This window comes from Pleurodeles waltl, chromosome 3_2 (assembly GCF_031143425.1).
Source record: "Pleurodeles waltl isolate 20211129_DDA chromosome 3_2, aPleWal1.hap1.20221129, whole genome shotgun sequence".
Classification (NCBI taxonomy): domain Eukaryota; kingdom Metazoa; phylum Chordata; class Amphibia; order Caudata; family Salamandridae; genus Pleurodeles; species Pleurodeles waltl.
Window position 1 is genome coordinate 83,341,794 of NC_090441.1, and position 19,558 is coordinate 83,361,351.

At 40.0% G+C, this 19,558-nt stretch overlaps 1 protein-coding gene across 4 annotated transcripts in view; it reads left to right on the top strand.

Annotated features, from left to right (window-relative positions):
• LOC138286506 (caspase-1-like) overlaps positions 1-9,724 on the top strand; it is a 264,088-nt gene extending 254,364 nt beyond the window's left edge. For 2 of the 4 annotated variants that reach the window (XR_011202003.1, XM_069226848.1), the window contains one exon: positions 30-9,724. The gene's annotated coding sequence lies outside the window, so the exon portion shown is untranslated. The remainder of the gene's footprint in view (positions 1-29) is intronic. The other 2 variants (XR_011202004.1, XM_069226849.1) reach the window with 2 other exon arrangements.
• Positions 9,725-19,558: the final 9,834 nt, after the last annotated feature.

Sequence of the window (19,558 nt, forward strand, 5' to 3'; positions counted from 1 at the left end):
CAATAATTTTAGTTTTTGTTTTTAAACAGTGTCCAAGGGAGCAAATATATGAAATAAAATAGGGATGCAAAAGGGCACTTATCCTAGACCTTAGGATCATTAATGGCTTTAATAATCACAGTGTATTTGTGGCAGTATCAAGGACGACGACGGGATAGACCTGCCTAACACACAGAAATATTACAGGCAGCACATCGAGTCAACATCAGCTACTGGGTATACCTTCCCGAGGACGAGCTGGCCCTCCGGATGGACAGTCCAGCTCGACTCTTCTATGCCTTTGAACATTCGAAGAGAGTTCCAGGGGAAAAATTCTCACCTGGTCACTAAATCACAAAGCAGTTCTCAGCACAAAAACTCTGCCCATTCCAGACGTTGTTTCCAGTGCCGGGAAGGAACCGATCCTAAATTATATGTGAAGTTGGCTTGGGTTGTCTGGGGTGTGGGTCCGCTTGTAGCAACACATACCCTGTGGTAGACCACAGACATCTACATTTTGTAATTGTATGTCTGGGGAATAAGGAGGAAGGCAGAACTTGTGCTGGTTCGTATCTTCTAAAGGGAAGAGTTCTGGGGTTTTAAGTTCTACAAGGCAGTGTGCATTCTGGACCAACTGCATCTCAGCACCCGGAGTACTTTGCAATCACCCTGAGTGCATAGTTTGTGTAGTTTAGCAAATTTAGAAATGTGGTCAGTGTGCATACAGTTTGTTTTACTAGTCATTCTGGGCTTTAATGTATCTCATGAATATATGTGTACAAATAACACGTATTTGGTTATAAAAGCACCAATCACCTACCAATAAAGTCAGGATCCAGACATAAGTGAGGTTTCATGTGGGGGGGGGAGTACATGAAGGAGGAACCACGTGAGAAATAAGTGCAACACTGACCACCCTGTTCTTTAACCACTCTTGACAGATACTCACAGAAGACCTACAGGAAAGAACGATGGGACGAGAATAGTCCTACAGGCAGACTGTGGTCCTACCTCAACATTACTCTGCCAAGCACTTTCAAATTAGTCCACTTACCCTTCAAACTGTCAGTTGGTACCCGTATGGCACCACCCAAGCTGAGCAGGGGATACATTTTCATCTGATCTCAATGAGCTTAACTCAAAAGGACACTTCTAAACAAAATGAAAGGTGTAGACTACTTTTTATATGTCTTCTCTTTTATATTCTTCCAGCACTCTTCTTTGCATAACTCATTATCTATGCAGTATTTTATTTTGGAATCATAATGTGGTGTGTCAATTTGTGTTGTGATTTTAAGGACTAGATTCAGTATATCAGGCCTGCAAATGTTTAGGCCCTTGTTAAGGCACTACTGTTTTCCGGCACGCACATGTTTTTCCCAATCTCTTTTCACAAAGTAAACCTTTATAATTTGTGCAAGGAAAACCATATCATTTCGAGTTTTTGCACCTAAGAAAGAGAGAGCAATGAATTGTATTGTAGCATTATTCTCTATTTATTCTCCATTCTGAGGTGCCAAAGTCAGAATGATGAATTAACACTACACCCACCATTCATGCAGTATGATACTAGTGTTCTAAAGCCCAGTGGGACTCCGAATCATTGGCTTAGTTGCCCATTTCTAAAGCAAAAGCCTTTTTGGCACCTAATGTGGTAACCAATGCAGTACCAATAGCAATTAAGAAAGTTAGGATCCTCTCCCTTGTGGCTGATTGGTGGGGATGATCTCATTAGCAGCTGATTCCCAGAGAGTAATAGAAAATGTCATTTGACTGATCAGATTTCTATGAACGGATTTCTAGAATGTTAGAGGAGCATATCAATGGCATGTGGTCTGAACACCTGTCGATTAGTGTCTCAGACCAGAAAGTGAGAAACATTATTTCCTGTACAGTCACACCAAGCGTTCAAAGTTATTCATGCAGTTGCACATTCAGGGCCACATCTGGGCTTTCTTCAACTTGAATGATTCTTGAAGACATTCATTTTTAGGGGTAAATATCGTCTACCTGAAATCACAAACATTGTAACCTGCCTATCCACCCAATATTCTCATATATGCTACTCATATGCACACACACACACACACACACACACACCCCCATGGGACCTTTCTTCTCATCCAGTGTTGCAGCTTTCATTGCAATATATTTGACTGGTTCACTCTCTCTCCCCACATGAACACAATATAATCACTGGTGCTATATTCACAATTCATTTAGATAATATTAACAGATGTTCTGTTGCCATGCACATATTTTGCAACTTCAACTCATGCCCTTGAGGGAACAAAACCTGTTGAGATAGTCAATATGCACCTATGTATGTTCTTTTCCTTTTGTTGGATATGACGGTTTCTTATTATTCTTGGATAGCTGTCTCTGGAACTTTTGTCAAGCGTCAAGACAAAGTGTGGTACATCAGCATTGCTGCCCTAAAAGATAACTCACTCAGTTTCCACAGTAAGTAATCAGGGTCAGACACCATATAAGTGTCTAAGAAAAGGGCCTCATTCTTGATTGCAGTTAACTTGCATTCACCCCAAGTCGGTCAAAATAGCTTTTTAGGTCCTGTGTTTACTTCCTAAGAGTCTTGCTGAAATAGTTTATATCTCAAGCAGAACAGGTAACTCTGATCATCGTGGAGGGTTTTAAGGTTGGTGTTCCAGAGAGTTCTGGTCAAACCAACCTACAATCCATTTGAAAGATTAGGTTCACAACTGACCATGGTGTGCTTTGAATAAGCAACTATTTATGTGTCTGTGACCCTAAGAAAAAGTGGAAAGACCACTAAACGTGCCTTCCTATGCAAACACTCAAAACTGAGGAACTCCTTGCCAAAATATACCAGACTCTTCCCAATGCTTTTGTTCCCTGTAGCCATCAGAACCTTCCTTCTCACAGCAAATAACTGACCTAGCTACTCCCCTATGATTCTATTTGATGATTTTGTGCTTCCCAATGTTCTGATTATGATATAACCCCTTTTGTGGTTGTGTAAGAGGAACTCAATGCCCTTCTTCCGGCCTAGTCTTTCAATGTTAGTATTCTCTGACATAGCCCCGGATCAGTTACGGAATTCTGCTGCAAAATCTGTTCTGAAATTACCTTTTTTCACCATCCCTTCGTTTTCAGAACAATTAGGCAACTAAACTTTCCCTGCATATGTTAGATTTTGTAAATGTTGAGGGACACCAAGTTTCTTTTCTTGTATATCATCTATAATTAATAGATGTGCCACATTTGCTCGTTGAAATTGATGCATCTCATCCCCATAGCAGACCTGCAGATGCTTAGGAGGTTATCTCTGTAAGTCTCCATTCTAATCTAAGTGCTAAGTGCTAGATTAGAGTCCCGTTTGGCTGAGTTTGGTCTTCTACCTCATCCTGTGGGTCTCACTGTTGATCCAATTCACAAAATATATGCTCTGCATGTAAGCTCACATTTACTCTCACCACAGATATTTGGCCTATTCCTTGTTAAATCCTCAGCAGAGTTTGAAGAAATACTTTGATTGTAATAACTTTGATAGTTGGTTCAGGTTGTCAGTGCAATAGTTTACACAAGTCCGATGACAAATTAAGAGCTAAAACACAACAGCTATGTACATCCAAAGTCATGGCCAATGGGCTTTTCTTTATCCAAGTTCTAGTGAAAAGTTTGGTATCTCTGCCAGGGTTTGATATCATACAAGTTTACAGCATTCATTTCTCACTATAATATTTGTCCAAAGTAAAAAAGTTTGCTCATTTAGGCCCTTGTCCAACCCCCCTTTTGCTGTTACCCTATATGTGTGTTATAAGTGTTAATCAGACCAAGTAACTTATAACTCACATTCACATCTGTACTTTTGATTTGTGTTGTTAAGTTTTTGGGTATAAGGTTGTGTTAAACAGCCATTACAGCATGCCACTAATACCCGTGTGACATAAAAAAAGCGATTATTTGCTTGTACCACTTGTCTTCCCATAGGCAGAAAACACAGCAGCCACTTTTGTAGAGTGTTGTTGGATTGTAGAGGTAGATAGGCTTTAGAGGGCCACTTTTCCAGAAAGTGCAGCCCTTTAATCCTGATATAAGAGTGCGTGTTAAATGTCTTTGTTAGAAGCAATCTGAAGATTAGCAAATCTTGGCCTGTGCTGGATGCACAGTATGCCATGCAGTCTCATTGCAGGTACCGCAAGCTGCTCCAACCAATGATTAAAAAAAGGATCAATTATCCGAACGTGATCTCACAGGAACCCTGGCGAAACCTAGCACTCATTACTCTACTGCTGTAGGACACGTTGATCTCAATGTGAGATCAGCTGTAAAGTTTGCTGTTGATAAATGATGTTATCCTAATGAGGTTATCACAAACATGCATAATAGCCATTCTAGACTTAAAGTTAAAAGAGCATATTAGGCCCATTTGCAACCAAGCTCTACTATTGGGCTTCTGGGTGTTGGGTACAGTGCTTGCCAATAAGTCCACCCGCATGCTTTGAAACAATGCTTGCTAAATGTCATTCCTCCCTAGCCAATTTCCTAATAGTCATAGCTGCTTGTTCCCAGGCCATTGTGGAGACTTAATTGATTTAGTGGCAAGTTGTATTGCTCCTTTAACTCTCTTATAATCAACGGTTTTGGTCCAGGGGATTTCAACACTTGAACAGAGTCAACTAGTCACCCTGTTTCCAAAGCCTTGTTAAAGACTATACCAGCACTCCTACTCGAGAAGTAGATGGCCAGCCCTACTTATTATTGGAACCTCAAACTCAATGTTATCTTTTTGAACACAATTAATCTTGAAGCTACCCAATAACCATTTTAACTTAAACTAGCTATTTTGAAATTGGCCTTGACATGGCTTAAATCAAAAAAGGCAAACTCTCTCGGGCAAGGGTCAAGCTGTAGTTAAGTGATCACGGAATCGGCTCGATCTATGCCAGCTGCTATCTTGCTCACGTCTCAAGCACTCCACCTAGCCACCCTTATTGAACCTGACTTTATCTTGTCCTTTAATGATTGGATGCTGGATGCACTCATCTCTGCTTGTCAAAAGAAGACATTGGTGGCTTCAGAATGCAAGTCCAATTGCTGGTTCCTCAGTGATTTAGCATCTTTCACCGAGAAAGATAGTCTGCTCCGTCACTCAACAGAGGTAATCTAAAAATGTACTGGTTGCAGCAATAATTATCCCTGGCCATAAGAATATTTTTTGTGCAAGAGAATTTCCCAGAAGTTCAAAGAACTAAGTTTGCAAAATGTTGCATAGAATTTCCATTTCACTACCAAGACTGCTGGATTGCAAAGCAACCAGTTTTGCAATCGCCTTCTATTCAGATGGCCATTTTGTGGAATTATTGTACACTTCTGATGTCCGAATACATCACTGTTATCAAACTGATTTGTACCCAGATAAAGTATTAAAGAAATCCCTGATCGTTTTCGATTTAACCTCACTCTTTTGATGGACACGTCACTCAAATCAGACTAGGTCCCCTCTCTTATAAGTGAGTGATGGTGTTCAATCAGTTTAAAGAGCCTTCAGTGAATTCTACAGAACTGGGAAATGTCCATCTCATTGCAAACTTGTCCTATTTGGCTAAGGTGCTGTACATCTTAGTGACCAGCCAACTGGAAATATTCCTGCAGCTGCGTCGTTGAAATCATATCTTGTACCAGCCGATGACTGGATTCATTGCAATTTCTTGAACATGAATGTTATCAAAAGCACAGTACATATGCACCACTTCTTAGTTTCACTTTTCTCTTCAGTCTGCTGGTAAACACTAAATCTAGGCTGTAATGTTTTACATGTAACACCAGCAAAAGACAACCCCCCCGTAATGATTTAACTGAAGATGGCACCCACTATCTCAGCACTGTAGCTGAAAATAGGTTGACCTAAGCACTTTGAAAATATCAAATAGAAAACAAGTGTGTGATTAACCTCTCAGGATATGAGTAATATTATGATTATTTTTTACTGTGTTCTGTTCACATTCTTTTGTCCCTTTAGCACTTCCTTGCTTTGCCCTTAGCTGGAATATTCTATTACAGCTTGACTTCCGCTTCTATTTACCTTTGATTAACATTTTCATGAGCTGCTTGGGCTTTGTGCTGTGGTAGCTATTGTGCTACCAATACGCACTTTGATTTTTACCAGACATTGTCTTCCTTATAAAATTGGTGACACACAGTCCAGCTCTTCTGCACCACAAGTACCCTGCAAGGATGGCTGCCATAGGAGTCCAACGCGGCTGAGTAGCACTGCTCCCAAAACTGCATAATGTTTCAGCTGGGGAGCTACATCAGCGTATTGGTGCTCACCAGACTTGTATTGTCTTGTTGGGTGTACTGTCTTCGTCTTGGAATTTAAAAGATGTCCAAACATGCTGCTACTGAGGGTGGCTGATCACTGAAGATTTTGATCATAGCAACACTCTCTCCTGTAAGTTTCCAAAACTCTTCTGTGAGTGATCTTTAATGGCTACTTGTAAAACTGTGTATACGTAATCCTAAAACTCACCTCGAGTATCTCATTGGACTCTGTGATGGGCATACAAACACTGGCAATTCGAATTTTGTGATGTACACAAAAATTATTTGGAAATCTTTTAGAACCTCGTGCATGCCATTGTCTGTGATTTACACACTTCAGAACGTAATACTTCATGTATTCCTTGATGTGTATGTATGTTGAAGAGGATGGGGTTTAGTCTTGTCCACATGGTTTTCTTTCAATGTGTTAAATGCATTGCATATGCATTGTGGCACGTTTTTGAGGTAATCTATTTTTCACTGCATGTATTTACTGCCTATGAGCATGCAGTTTGAGCCACCTTTCAAATTTTTGCAATCCAAAAGAGAACCACTAAGGCCATTGAAAAAAGGTAAAGGGGGAGAACATGACCTCTCTCTTTGATATTGAAGGAGACAAAATGCTAGTAGATAGGTGTAAGAACATTTTGTTAAATTGTTTAGACTTAGAGGGACAGCAGGTTTTTAGAATGGTAACGGGGATTATCCATCTGGAAGAGCAAGGTGCCATAAATTAATTTGATCAAGCCTAAATGTCTTTGGACACATGGTTTAAACCAAATGTGAGTGTGAGACATTACGATGTCAAATGACCCAGAAGAGTTAGACGTCATTCCGGAGACATTTGAAGGACACAGCATGAACATCATTGGATTGTGTGCAGAGAACCTATTCGGAGGATAGGAATGATAATACTACTGTATATGTTACAACGAAAGGAGTGGGTGTGCTAAGATCGAGAGGTCAGTGGGAACTCCAGATAATTGTTAACCCTGGAAGTAAAGAACAAGTACCCCTAGTTAGGGGTGAAACGTGAGAATGGGTGGATTAACTATTTCCTAAAATTTTATAGATATGTTGGACAGACTTAAAAGCTTTTCACGCAAGCTTATGTTATGTTATGTAGTGTTATGTGAAAAAAATCTTGTAGAGCACATAGCTGCCCCAGGAATGTGGCTTCCCAGCACTGAACCATAAACACATGATACTCGCACAATAGCACCATAGGGAGGGAAAAAAACTCAAAATAGAGACAAACTAGACTGTGAATAACGAGGCCTTAAGTCATTTTTAGAAGCTGAGATGATTAAGGTTAAACTGAAACAAGGAGCTCTACAAGTCAAAGATTTTGTAATGTCCAGATAAGTGCAACGGCAAAGTTGAGGGAGATTATGGACACGTTTTTTGGGAAGGACATCTTAGAGGTAAAGTCCACAAAGTAGGTTTCTCCAACAATGTTAGCAAAGATGGAAGACAAACATTTGAGGTCATGTGTTGACCTTAGAGCACTCAAACCCAACAATTGTAGCAAAGATGGAAGACAAACATTTGAGGTCATGTGTTGACCTTAGAGCACTCAAACTCAATATTCTAATTGACTACTACCTGTTTCCAAACAGTAATACACTTAATAAGCTTAGCACTACATTATAGGGGGGCAAGGTGTTCCCAATATGCTTACTTCCTGAATCAAAATATTTTACTAGGTTTGTTACACCTCACATATTGCTCCAATTCAAAAGGATGCCATTTAGTGGCATCTGTGTTTCAAAGAGCTATGTACCATATATTTAGGAATTTGGAACTTTCTTGTGAGATGTTTTTGGGATGGTATCGTCATTTCCAAGAATGAGAAAAACATAAACAGCTTAATGGGAGGGTATCAGAGAGGTTACAAAAATAGATTGACACTGAAGAAACAAAAGTGTAAACTATTCAAGGGAAGGGTGGTTCAGAAACTTTTGTTGTAATCTTCAAAGTAGTAAAAGGGTATGTTAAGTAACGGTGGTGAAATCATCGCATGGTTAAGGTGAAGTGCGGTTCTCATTTCCAAGTGGCTGATGTTAGGAAATGAAGGAGGTTTGCTATTTAAAGCTGATAAATATGTGCCTCCAAAATGTATCCACAAAACCATTCTTGAGGGACATTCAGGGATGCCTTCTATGAAACAGTTATGGTTGTCAGACATCAGTACTGCAGCTGATAAATAGGTGAGGGAGTGTGTGGTTATGTTTATTAGCCAACCTACCACTGATATTATCAAGTTCTTTAAGGAGGTGTTTGTCGGGGAAGACTGCTAGGAAACATTGGTCCCTGATGATCAAGGTCCAAATAGTGTTCACAGTGATAAAGGAATTTTTAGCAAGATCAGGCATGCCACAACCTCTCTACGTGATTCCCATGCCAACAGGCAGATATCTTTAAAAAAGTTACTTAAGAAATATTGTTTGAGGGCTAACCCATCGTAGGGTTTGGAAAGAGTATTGGCAGGAGAAACTGCAGTTACATCACTATTGGAAGTTTATTTATAAGTTACTCAAAGGAGGACCACTGCCATCTAGCCTAAGTTATATCCATGCTGGTTTAAGAAAGAAACTGGATTATTCAATTATGAAGATTGTACGCTCCATGAGTAAGTTGTGGTGAGTATGGAACAGAAGTAGGTGGTGACTAAGGAAAGACTTGATGAGAGGAAAACTGTGAGATGGCCTGATTTGAAGGAAGTGAATTATGTAAGAATTCCCAATTTGGCAACCCTATTATGGTAATAAAGTTCAACCTTTACAGTGCTGTGTCAAATGTTGGAAAATTGTGGAACGTAAGGAGAATAGTTAGGTGCAAGATGAGTGCTACTAGTGGGGACGGGTTGAGGAGGAAGAAAGTAAAAGTTGCATCTTGAAGGCGTCAGTGTATAACCCAGAATTTTCATAGATGAGCAAAATGGTGAAATAAATGAGTGTGCTACAAGCCCTCGTTCCAGGAATGGATCAGAAGCTTTGAGCAGCCAGGCTATGGTTACTAATGACACTATTGCTTCCCAGATTAAATTGTGGAGTAGACTCGGAACTGCCTTAGTTATATTTTAGGACTTTTTTATTATATTAATTTTGTTTTTGTTTCAAAGGGGGAAAATGTGGGAATTTTTGATTATTTCTTTGTTGCATATTCTGTGCGCTGTAAACGCTCATTTCTTTCTTTAGTGCTTCCTTATCATTCTCCTTACTCTATCATTATCGTGTATTGTTCCATTAGAACTTGCCAGCATTCTTATCACATTATTTGTTTTTGTATTTGCTTAACATTCTCTTGAACTCTGTGGACTTTGTATTGTGGCACTAACATTTTACCAATAAATATTGTACCTCCTACCAGATGGTGTCTTCCTTATGACAATAAGCCTGAGTTAGGCACCTGGTACCTCCAAAATGTTAGTTACCTTAAGCTGCATCTGTACAGAGGCTCATATCAGTGCCAGGACACCCTTTGAAGTAACACTGTGCTTAATAAAAACATAAATTAGTAAATCAAATCCATCACCTGTCAAATCTGTGGCTCCTAGCTTCTGCCCCCTCTCTGCTTCTATGACTCCTGTCTCGTCAGCCTCCTACTGTCAGCTGCCTCACATTCTCCTCACAGCATCAGTATTCTAAGGATGACATTACAGGTGCCCCAGCTTTGGCGGCCTCCAGATTCTTCTGCAAAACAGCACTCTCAAAGACTTCCATCATAGCAGCTAGTTCACTAAGAAATAGAGCGTGCATGATGTGGGCAATGTCTGGTTGATAAGAAACCAGTGTAGCAATAAATGCTGTTCAGACTAAATGACAATGACACAACATACATGTACTACATTACTACCCTGCAAGCAGTAGCATTGTGAGTCCACTAAGGAAATGTAACCTATGGGGAAAATTCACACTGGACCTCAGACGTCTAACCTGGCTCCTTTTACCCTTTTCCCAAATGGTGCCGCTTAGCCATAATCTTGAGGCCCTACCGACAGACATTTTGTAGAAAATGTACGTTTATCTTCATCCACAGGTTGGGGAAAAACCTGGTCTTCAAATTGATACTGAGTTAAAATGGGGTGGTGAAACCATATTTTAATCTGTAAAGAGAAATGAGAGACTAGTGATGCCCTGAGCCAAATGCAAACACAACCAGGGAAACGTACAGATTTTCAAGGAATTGGATGCATATATACTGCAATATGCCTCTTTAAATAAAAGGGATGAGGTCTAACCTTAAAACATGGTATTCAGAAGTTTGCAGCAGCATCAAGGTCGTCTCGAAGTGGTACACTTGAATACAGCTGATTTAGAGATCCATTGAGGGTAATCCCTCTGCCAGTATGGCAGAAGAAATACCTCCACAAACCCGCTGGTGTAATGAATGAGATGATCAAAGAAGGTCACTATGGTGGTAGTGTTCCCCTTACTTCTTCTTAAGCAGATTCCTCTACTATAGGAGGAGCATCTTCAGAAGGACAAAAGCTTTGAGAGCAATTCTAATGTTCATATTTGACATGATTGAATTACTGCCACAATATGATAAAATTGTCCAGGTAAATACGAAATTGCATACTTTGCATCCTGAACCAAACAAAAAGTTGGATTTTCTCAATCAGTATGTACATCTGAATGTAAGGTAAGTGAAATTTCATTGAGATTTGGCCTAAATCAAAACTAACCACTTGATGTGAAATCAAATAATGGCCTATTTCACAGTCTAATCTTGTAAGGCTCGTATATCTCACAGGATTGAAGTAACTCATTTTTATTTAGTAAATTTCGCTGGAAGATTTGCAGATGGTACTATTTTGAAGTATTTTCAAAGTTCTATTTTTGAGCGGAAAGTAAAACTATGAGACCTGCCTCCAATTTAGTTAATTTCATTGGTGGGGATCTGGAGGTAAGGGGGCGTGGACCTCCCCACCGATAATCCAGGCGCAGGTTGGTTTTTGTCCTCTTCTTCAGAATTGTATTTTTTCAGTGTGTTCAAGCCAGTCCATCCTTCACTTCAGCCACTGTTGCTCCTCCTCTGCATCCTGCTGTTACTCTTTGACCATGGAAGCAGCTGAATACGCTTTTGATAACTCCCTCAGTTGCCTGTTGGTCAAATGTCTTTCAGACTGGATTCTCCTAGCCCCGCTGCTGCATTTTACTGCATTATTTTATGGCAATTTCCTATAAATGTCCAACATTTTAAATGCAATGTATCCTGCCCCATTAGTCTGTTTAGGGCCTGCTTTGGGGTAGACGGATATGAATTAACAGGCAAGCTTGGTAGTAGTAGCATAAATATTTCACATCCTAAGTTAAGTGTGTATAACGGGCAAATATACTTTACAGTAACAATGTGAATATAGGTGCTGTTGTGGCATGGGGTATCCTACTACCAAAGATACCAATGGCATTGGGCAGAGGTCCACTGCCCAGAAATAAATTCAAATTAAATACCACAGCACACTTAGCAGTTAGACCAAAAAGTGCATATGACAGTTTATATCAGAAAGGTTCCATAGGCAATAGTTCCAAAATGTCAAGGTTTATTGTATGTCAATACAGTCCTTATATTCATCCAAGTGTGTCACATCGCAGCCAACAGCAAGCCAACATGTGTTTTGTCACAGATCATGACTTTTTCAAGGGTAAAAATAAACAAATGTTCCAATGAAGCTGAATGGATCCAGTTAAGGAGCGCTAAGTATGACCAAGCACATGGCTTAGACAAAGGCAATTCCACCATAAAGTCTGGAAATCAGATACCCCTAATAGTAGGCAACTTAGAAAATTTCTTTTCTCAAGGGCATAGTATGTTGTCTGTCCAATGTGACTGTCAACAAAAGTGACAAAAGCCCTGATAAGCTACAGCTCGAGGAGAGGTCACACCCATGTACAAAGTAAGGTCGGGACGTCAAGAATTCAAAAGTATTAAATACCGGAATATTCACCAAACATAGAAAGTGGATTGCAAAAACAATGGTAAGTACAGAGAGCAGCCATATTGGAATTCCCTGCCTACCTTTGTCTACACCATTTCCCGTGTGCTTGCTCCTTAACTGTTCATTCAGCTTCATCGGATTCTCATGCTTGGAATTTTCGTTATGAATGGATCTGCTATTGGAACGTTTTTTTATTTTTTCATTTTTAGCCTTGAAAAAGTTACAATCTGTGATGAAACACATGTTGGCTGGCTTTTGGCTGTGAATTGACACACTTTAAGGATGAATTTCAGGACTGCATTAACATACAATAAACCTTGAAATGTTGTAACTATTGGTGAGACTCCAATAGCACTCTGAAATATTAGGTAATTCATAAGTCTATGACTATTAATAACCACTGTACATGATTAAACATAAGCTTTTACTCACTGTTACTTTTACTGTCTATTAAAGATAATTCTCTATTTTCTAGTGCCTTAATTCTTATTGCATATTCTCACCTCTTTACAGGTCAGAGGAATTACTTTCAGGCCTTTCAAGAACTTTCTTCCAAATTAATAGATCTGTTTGGTAAACCTTCTCAGACATATATTTTCTTTGTTAAGGATTCTAGAAGCTTATGGGTTTTAGTTTAATTCATAGAGAGGCATATATTAACTTAACATTGAACATTCATGATAATTATTGATCCCATGTTAGAAGCTATTGTCTCAATGTTTGGACTGCTTGATCTCACCTTCAGATAATTTATCTTGATACTCACAATAATTTTAATGACAATCTCACTTTCAAAAGAAGCAGCAATTACAAGTTATATTTATTCATCTTAGGTCTGTTTTTCCTGTAATAAAACTATAAATTACAAAGAACTATGTTTTACATGAACAATTATCTATTCTGTTGTGGTATGAGGAGTAATATTATGTACTAGTGATGAAGAAAAAAGAAGATTTTACAGAAGGTCGAACAGGGTTGAATAAATACCACCTATATTTTAACTTACACTTGATAAGTCTGTCATGGAACAATACTGGGGGTCCTATCAGAAAACGAAAAATGTAATTTCTAAATAGGTTTAAGGCTGGTAGTCTCGTGTTATAAGATTCTTACATAATTGAAAATCTTCATATAGAAAATTCCTTGACTAGAAGTCCTGCAAGATGTTCCAGAAGAAGTCACACAAGTGGAGGCATCACTTTTTAAACTTACAGTAAACTATATGTGCACTTATGATATTTTTAACCACTCTGGTAACGGAGTTCAGGACTTAAGGGTTAAGTATGAAATGTATTCTTCAAAGCAGGTCGCTCCTTGTTATGCTTAATGTATATGTCTCCCACATTAATGCACTACTCGAGTCAGTATTTGAATCTATAAGCTCTGTATTTGAAATGGAATAAGCAGGTTGGATACTAATTATTAAGGACTTTAATGCCTACATTATTTCTGATCATGTCCTTGTAGTATCTAGAGCTGCTGAGATGGAGGAGGCTTCAAGCAGGTTTATTTCTGCAGGGTACTAAGGATTATAGTATTGGAGAAATTGAAAGAACTCGCCTGTATGATAGAGAATGACTGCCTGGAAGTTGGCCTCTCTGCTAACTCAACCCACAAAAGTGCAAAGCTACTACAATAATAAATTCCATGATATCTATCTTCCTACAAAAACTCTGTTACTTTCTGAGGCCTGTGCCTGGGACAGTGAATTACACTCTATTTTATCTATGAGTTATCACTTTATTTTATGTCCCAAAACAGCTTTTACTCCCTGACGAAATAGAAGGCGGAAATCTAATCTGTGAACTTGTACTGATGCACGAGTCATGTACTCGAAAATGCTACAGCCTAAGAATTATTTCATCCTACCACAAAACCTCAAACTATTTGGTTGAATTCTTTAATGGAAATGAGAGTAACATAAGTTTGCAATTTAAGACCTTTACAAACAGTTGTGTTGCATTTCTTTGCATTGAGACCAAAATATAATTCACACAGCGGAAAGAGCATAACGTGTCAGCAGAAATAAATAGCCTAACCTGTAGGCAGCTCCAAATAGATTATCGGAACATACAGAAAAAGAAGAGCTAAATATTGAATGGCCCTTAGAAGAAAACAAGCTGATCTATTCTGACTTGATTTGCATAGAGATGCAGTGTCAAAAACTCAAGACAATTTTGAACATTTAATTTAACTTTAAAAAAGCAAAACACTTACCTCCTTAACGCTCCTATGTCCCTCAACGCTCCTCTGCAGGCACAGGCTCCCGGCCTGCCCTGCGCCAATCCTGACGCTGCTCAGAGCAGCATCAGGATTGGCTGGGAGTGCCCAGCCAGGGTGCTCCCAGACAGACTGGGAGCCTGTGCACGCTCTCTCCAGCCCAGCAACCGTGTTGCTAGGCTTGAGAGAGCCTACTGCGCGTGTGTGTTTGGCCGGCCCAACACAGCTAGCCAAACACACATGCCCCTTTCAAAGAAAACGTTAATAAAATTAGTTTATTGTTGTTTTCTTTAAAAGGTTTTGCAGCTGCCGCTGCTGGTGTGGGGAAGGAGCGATGCTCCTCCGCCCAAACAGAGGAGCTGCTACTGTTCTATTTTCTCCTTAAAAATGGAAGTGTTAAAGCATACCCGTACTTAAGTATTTTTTTTCATCTGAGTTTATAAATATGTTATATACCATCAAGGTGATAAATCCCTGGCCAATGACATACCTAGCCTGTGCAATCAATTATAGTCCTTATACATCTACATCCTGGTCCTTTCCTATAAAGTAGAAGGTACAATTTTATGTGAGCTGTATTCATTGAGCCCTTTAGTCTTGACACAAGCTCTGAGACTGAGAATTTAGATTCCAAAACTTCTTGCTGTATCTCAAACAACCTCAGTATACAAAAGAAGTATTTGTAGGAAACACTATTTTCCATCTTCTGTATAAAGATTTCAGAGCATTCATATCCTTAGGGAGTTCTTCTCGCTCTTAAGTAAAGGTGATCCGAGCAAATCACTGACTGCCGCTAGAGCCTGCTCACTGGTACTATTCAAGCCAGGTTCTAACCCAATGGCATAACAGGCAACAAAGATGTTCAAATTGCTAAATGTACACAGGATTTGACCCGCAATTATATCCATAACACACTATTTTGAAGTTTCTATACTTTCTGCAGCATGTAAGAGAGTAGGAAGAATGTTTAGATAATGTATCAGTACTAGGTGGAAAAGTGCCTACATCTTGATTTGTTATAAAATGTTCTTAAGCCATCAGCAAGGAATATCGCATTACCCGAAATATATTGTATAAGTTCTTTTTAATTTAACTTGTGAAATTATGAACTCCCCAAATAGGCATAAATTCTCACAGCTTCCAACATTTCATTAACCGGTTCCTATCTGAATTAAATTTCCTTTCAGAATCTTTTGCCTTTAAAATGGAAACCTTACTTTTTGCTGTGTTAATTTTTGGAAAATGACGAATCATACACTGATAAAGGCAGGTCAGGCGATTTTGTAGGTCCTTAAGTGTAAGATCGACAGTTTCCGTATCATCTGTATAATAATAAACCATTCCATAAATCATGCCAAACCACAAAACCATACAATTCCCTATTGTTGGTACATCAATCTCGTGGGACAGATTGTAAATATGTAGACAAAACAATAAAGATGCAAGGAAGCAACCTTTTTTAGGTCTGTTGTTGGTGGAAATTCTATTTGAAAGGCCTTGATCTCCATCTAGAAGCACATCACCAGGTGAAAGAGTGCAGGACTATGACTAACCGAAGTACATTTTCAGGGATGCCTAATCTAGACAATGATTTCCAAAGCATTTGTCTGTCCACTCAGTCAAATGCCCTATGGAGCCACATAAGCAAACGGACCAAGAATAGTGACATATTTTCTAAAATCAGTTGTAAAATAGGGATATTGTCTAACATGCAACAATGTTTCCTAAAACCTGCTTGTTCAATAGGAATTATGTTTTTCTCAGCCACCCAACCTTGTGGATGTTCAAGGGTGCTTTTTATGAACATCTTCCCAACTAATTCAAGTAAAGCAATCTGTTTACAATCAAACTTTGATTCAGTAAGATCCATGTCCGAAACGCCCACTTCCTTTGAGACCAAACTTTGAAGGCTCACGGAATGACTGTCTAAAATGTGATCAGAAATTATTAGCTGACATTTCCAGCAAGGTGAGAATAGGCAGTATAATTCTCTCCAAACTCTGCAGAGATTCTGAATATTGCACATAATAAGCTTGGAGATTCAAAGATACATTCCAATCAACTCTGAAATCGGAAATAAGTTTGTACTGGTCCCTCACCCCATCCCTTTACCCTGGCTGGCAATATGATTCCCTATAGTCACTGGACCACACCACCCATCTGAAAAGCTCAGGGGATTAGGGCTCAATTTCCATTGACTGCCTAAATGGCAGGACAGTGTTGCCAGAGAAGTCCAGTGGGCAGGACTCCAGTCTCACCCCCCAACTTCTTTTGGGCAGGACAGCACAACCAGAAAACCATGTGAATGTTATAGTGTGAAAAAGGCCACTTTAATGAGACAGCTGCAACATTCAGGTCATACACCCTTGGCAATTTGTCATATAGGCTAAATTAAACCCTAGCTTTACTACACATTGAACAACCTCACCATTCACTTCCCCTTACGCCTCCTCTAACCAACTCTTAAATATTCCCCAGTACAACAGCAAACTCTTATCAATGTGAAGCTGTGCCCCTCATAACATCACAACTTATGCTCAAACCTTTTAATATTCTCTGGTAACTTCCAATTTTGCCCTCCCCTCTCAACCCGAGTCTCAGCATAAGCAAACGTGCATTGAAATCCTGAAATCCCATCAAAAACCACCACGAGAAAAACCCTTCTATAGCATTTTTGGTCCCTCAACCCATGCTTGTACAAACACTCCGAGCAACGCAAATCCACTGGTCAGCTGTGACAAAGTTCCATTCAAATAGCTGAGAAATGGACACGGTCATCCCTAAAGAAATACTTCACCTCAAATTTCATGTCTGAATTGTCCACTCTAAAAAAGCCTTCCTCCTCGCAGAATTTCTGCAGCCATTTCTATTCACCTTCCATTGCCCCTTTCCATCTCTCCATTCCCACCTTAATATGTATTTTGTCCATAAAACAGGAATTCCTGCCCACACCCTCTTAACTTCTAGGGGCCAAGCCTTTCATCTTCACCAAATCATTCTACCCCAAGTGTATGAGAAACATAAATGGGCAGTGCAACCACTGAGACAATAATTCCAATTTTGGCAGAAGCCAGGACATCCCCCCTTTCCCAAACCCTTTTATTTGCACTCTGACATTGTCAAAAATCAATAGCTTCCCAAATATTTGTGTTTCTGCTTGACGGGCCGCCCACTTTATAAATTAATGACCACAAATGCAAACCTCAATGTGTTCTCTTGTGGGCCCCACAATACAACCTGTAAATGAAAAAATAAACAACAAAGCTTTTAAAATGTTGCCACTAACTCCAAAGCCCAAAGGGTCCTAAAGTAACACTTATAGCAGATTTCCATCTCTTAAGCTTCCATAGCTTCTCGCCCAAACATCCCCTCTGCCTTGACTCATTTACAATGCCTGTTCAAAAAGAATGTGTACAATACTCAGCAGCTGTAACAGCCCCAGAGCTTTACGCAGTAACTGTGCCGCTGACAAAGTAGACCCATCCGCATGCTTAAAAACACTACCAGCTCTCAAAATCCCTGTTGCATGTCTCCTCAACCAATGAAGTAGACACACTTGACCATCTGGAATAGGACATCAGTCTAACATATCAACCTCTCCCCCTCTGATGAGTTTTTGACCTGACCAACCAAACCTACGAAAAGTCCTCCCTATGCAGCTCATCCTCCATCCACAAACCTTCGATCAACTTTAATGCCAGTAGTTCAACAACCCTAAAAGTGGCAAAAAAATGCCAAACCATGATCAATGAAAACAATACTGACTATATCTCATACCTGCACACACCTAGGAGCACCCAGTCAATTTCTTCAAAATGTGCAATGTCAGAGGCCTGCGTACCTCAGCTTTCCAATATCCTCCTACCCATTGCACCAGACTATGGTTCGTAGAGCCAGTAAAGCTTCCCATAGAAAGTCAAACCTGCTAGCTTACCCAAAATGATCAACACTGACAAAACACTGTCCACCATCAACATTATTATAAAATTTACCACATCTGCCTTCCATTGTTCTGCACCACTTACTTCTCTTAGCACCTAAAGCCAGAAACTCCAAACATACCTGACCATACACTTTCTGGTAGATTCAGGCAATGACCTTTTCATTAATTGCATCATGTGTCTCATCCTATTCTCCACAACTGAACCAGCTCCTTTGTTTTGGCCGACCCCAGTGCCAGCCCACGGAATCTCCTCCACTGCAAACAAAACAGAGTATCTGCATTATCATTTACTACTTCAAAGATGTGCCGGGCCCTGAAGACAGCGCTGAAATGCAAGCTGCAAGACCTTGACATCATTGCCAACTGCCTATCTTTTTTTAAATTGTATTTCTTTATTAGATTTTTTTTTATTGATGGTGACAATGCATTACAGGATGCTGATCCAATAGCTGAATACACTGTTGAACTCACACGTTGAAAATGTACAAGGCAAATCCAGCAAGAGTCCATTGAGGGACAAAGGAGAGTTGAAGAGAGGGGTAATTGCAGGAGTATCAGCCCCGGGCACCCCATATCCCAGGTCCTGATACTTTACAGTGTCCAGGGCAGCCCACATACAGGACACTGTGGTTCGCTGTGCTGGGAGAGTGCAAGCATACCCTACCCGCACTCTCCTGGGCAGGGAACAGACATTTGCTCCTGCCCAATGGGAGTAGTTACAAATTGCTGCTCCCTCCCAGATGCAAGCAAATCAAAGGTGTTGGTTCCCGTCGGCACCCAGTATGGTGCTGGCAAGGGGCCAGCATGAGCTCCAATAAGTCTGCACTCCCTGGTTCCACTAGGTCCAAAAGTTCCCCTATTACAGCTTTACTTTTTGTGCTTGCCATCAGAGCCACCAAAGTTTAATATCCAGAGAAAAATTATCATAAGCTCAATCCCAGAAGGCCTAAGGTACAAAACACCTACCCTAAAACCAATTGAAACCACTGAGAAGTAACCACTTGCCATCTCCATGACCAGCGTGCCGATTTGTCCAGGAACAAAGTAAGGGTCAGTCCTAACTGCATACACCTTTAAAGTCCTGGACCCTGCCCCTCTAACCTGTCTGACAATGAAAACCCTCTATGGACACCACCCACCTGAAAATCCTAGTGGTTGGACCTCAA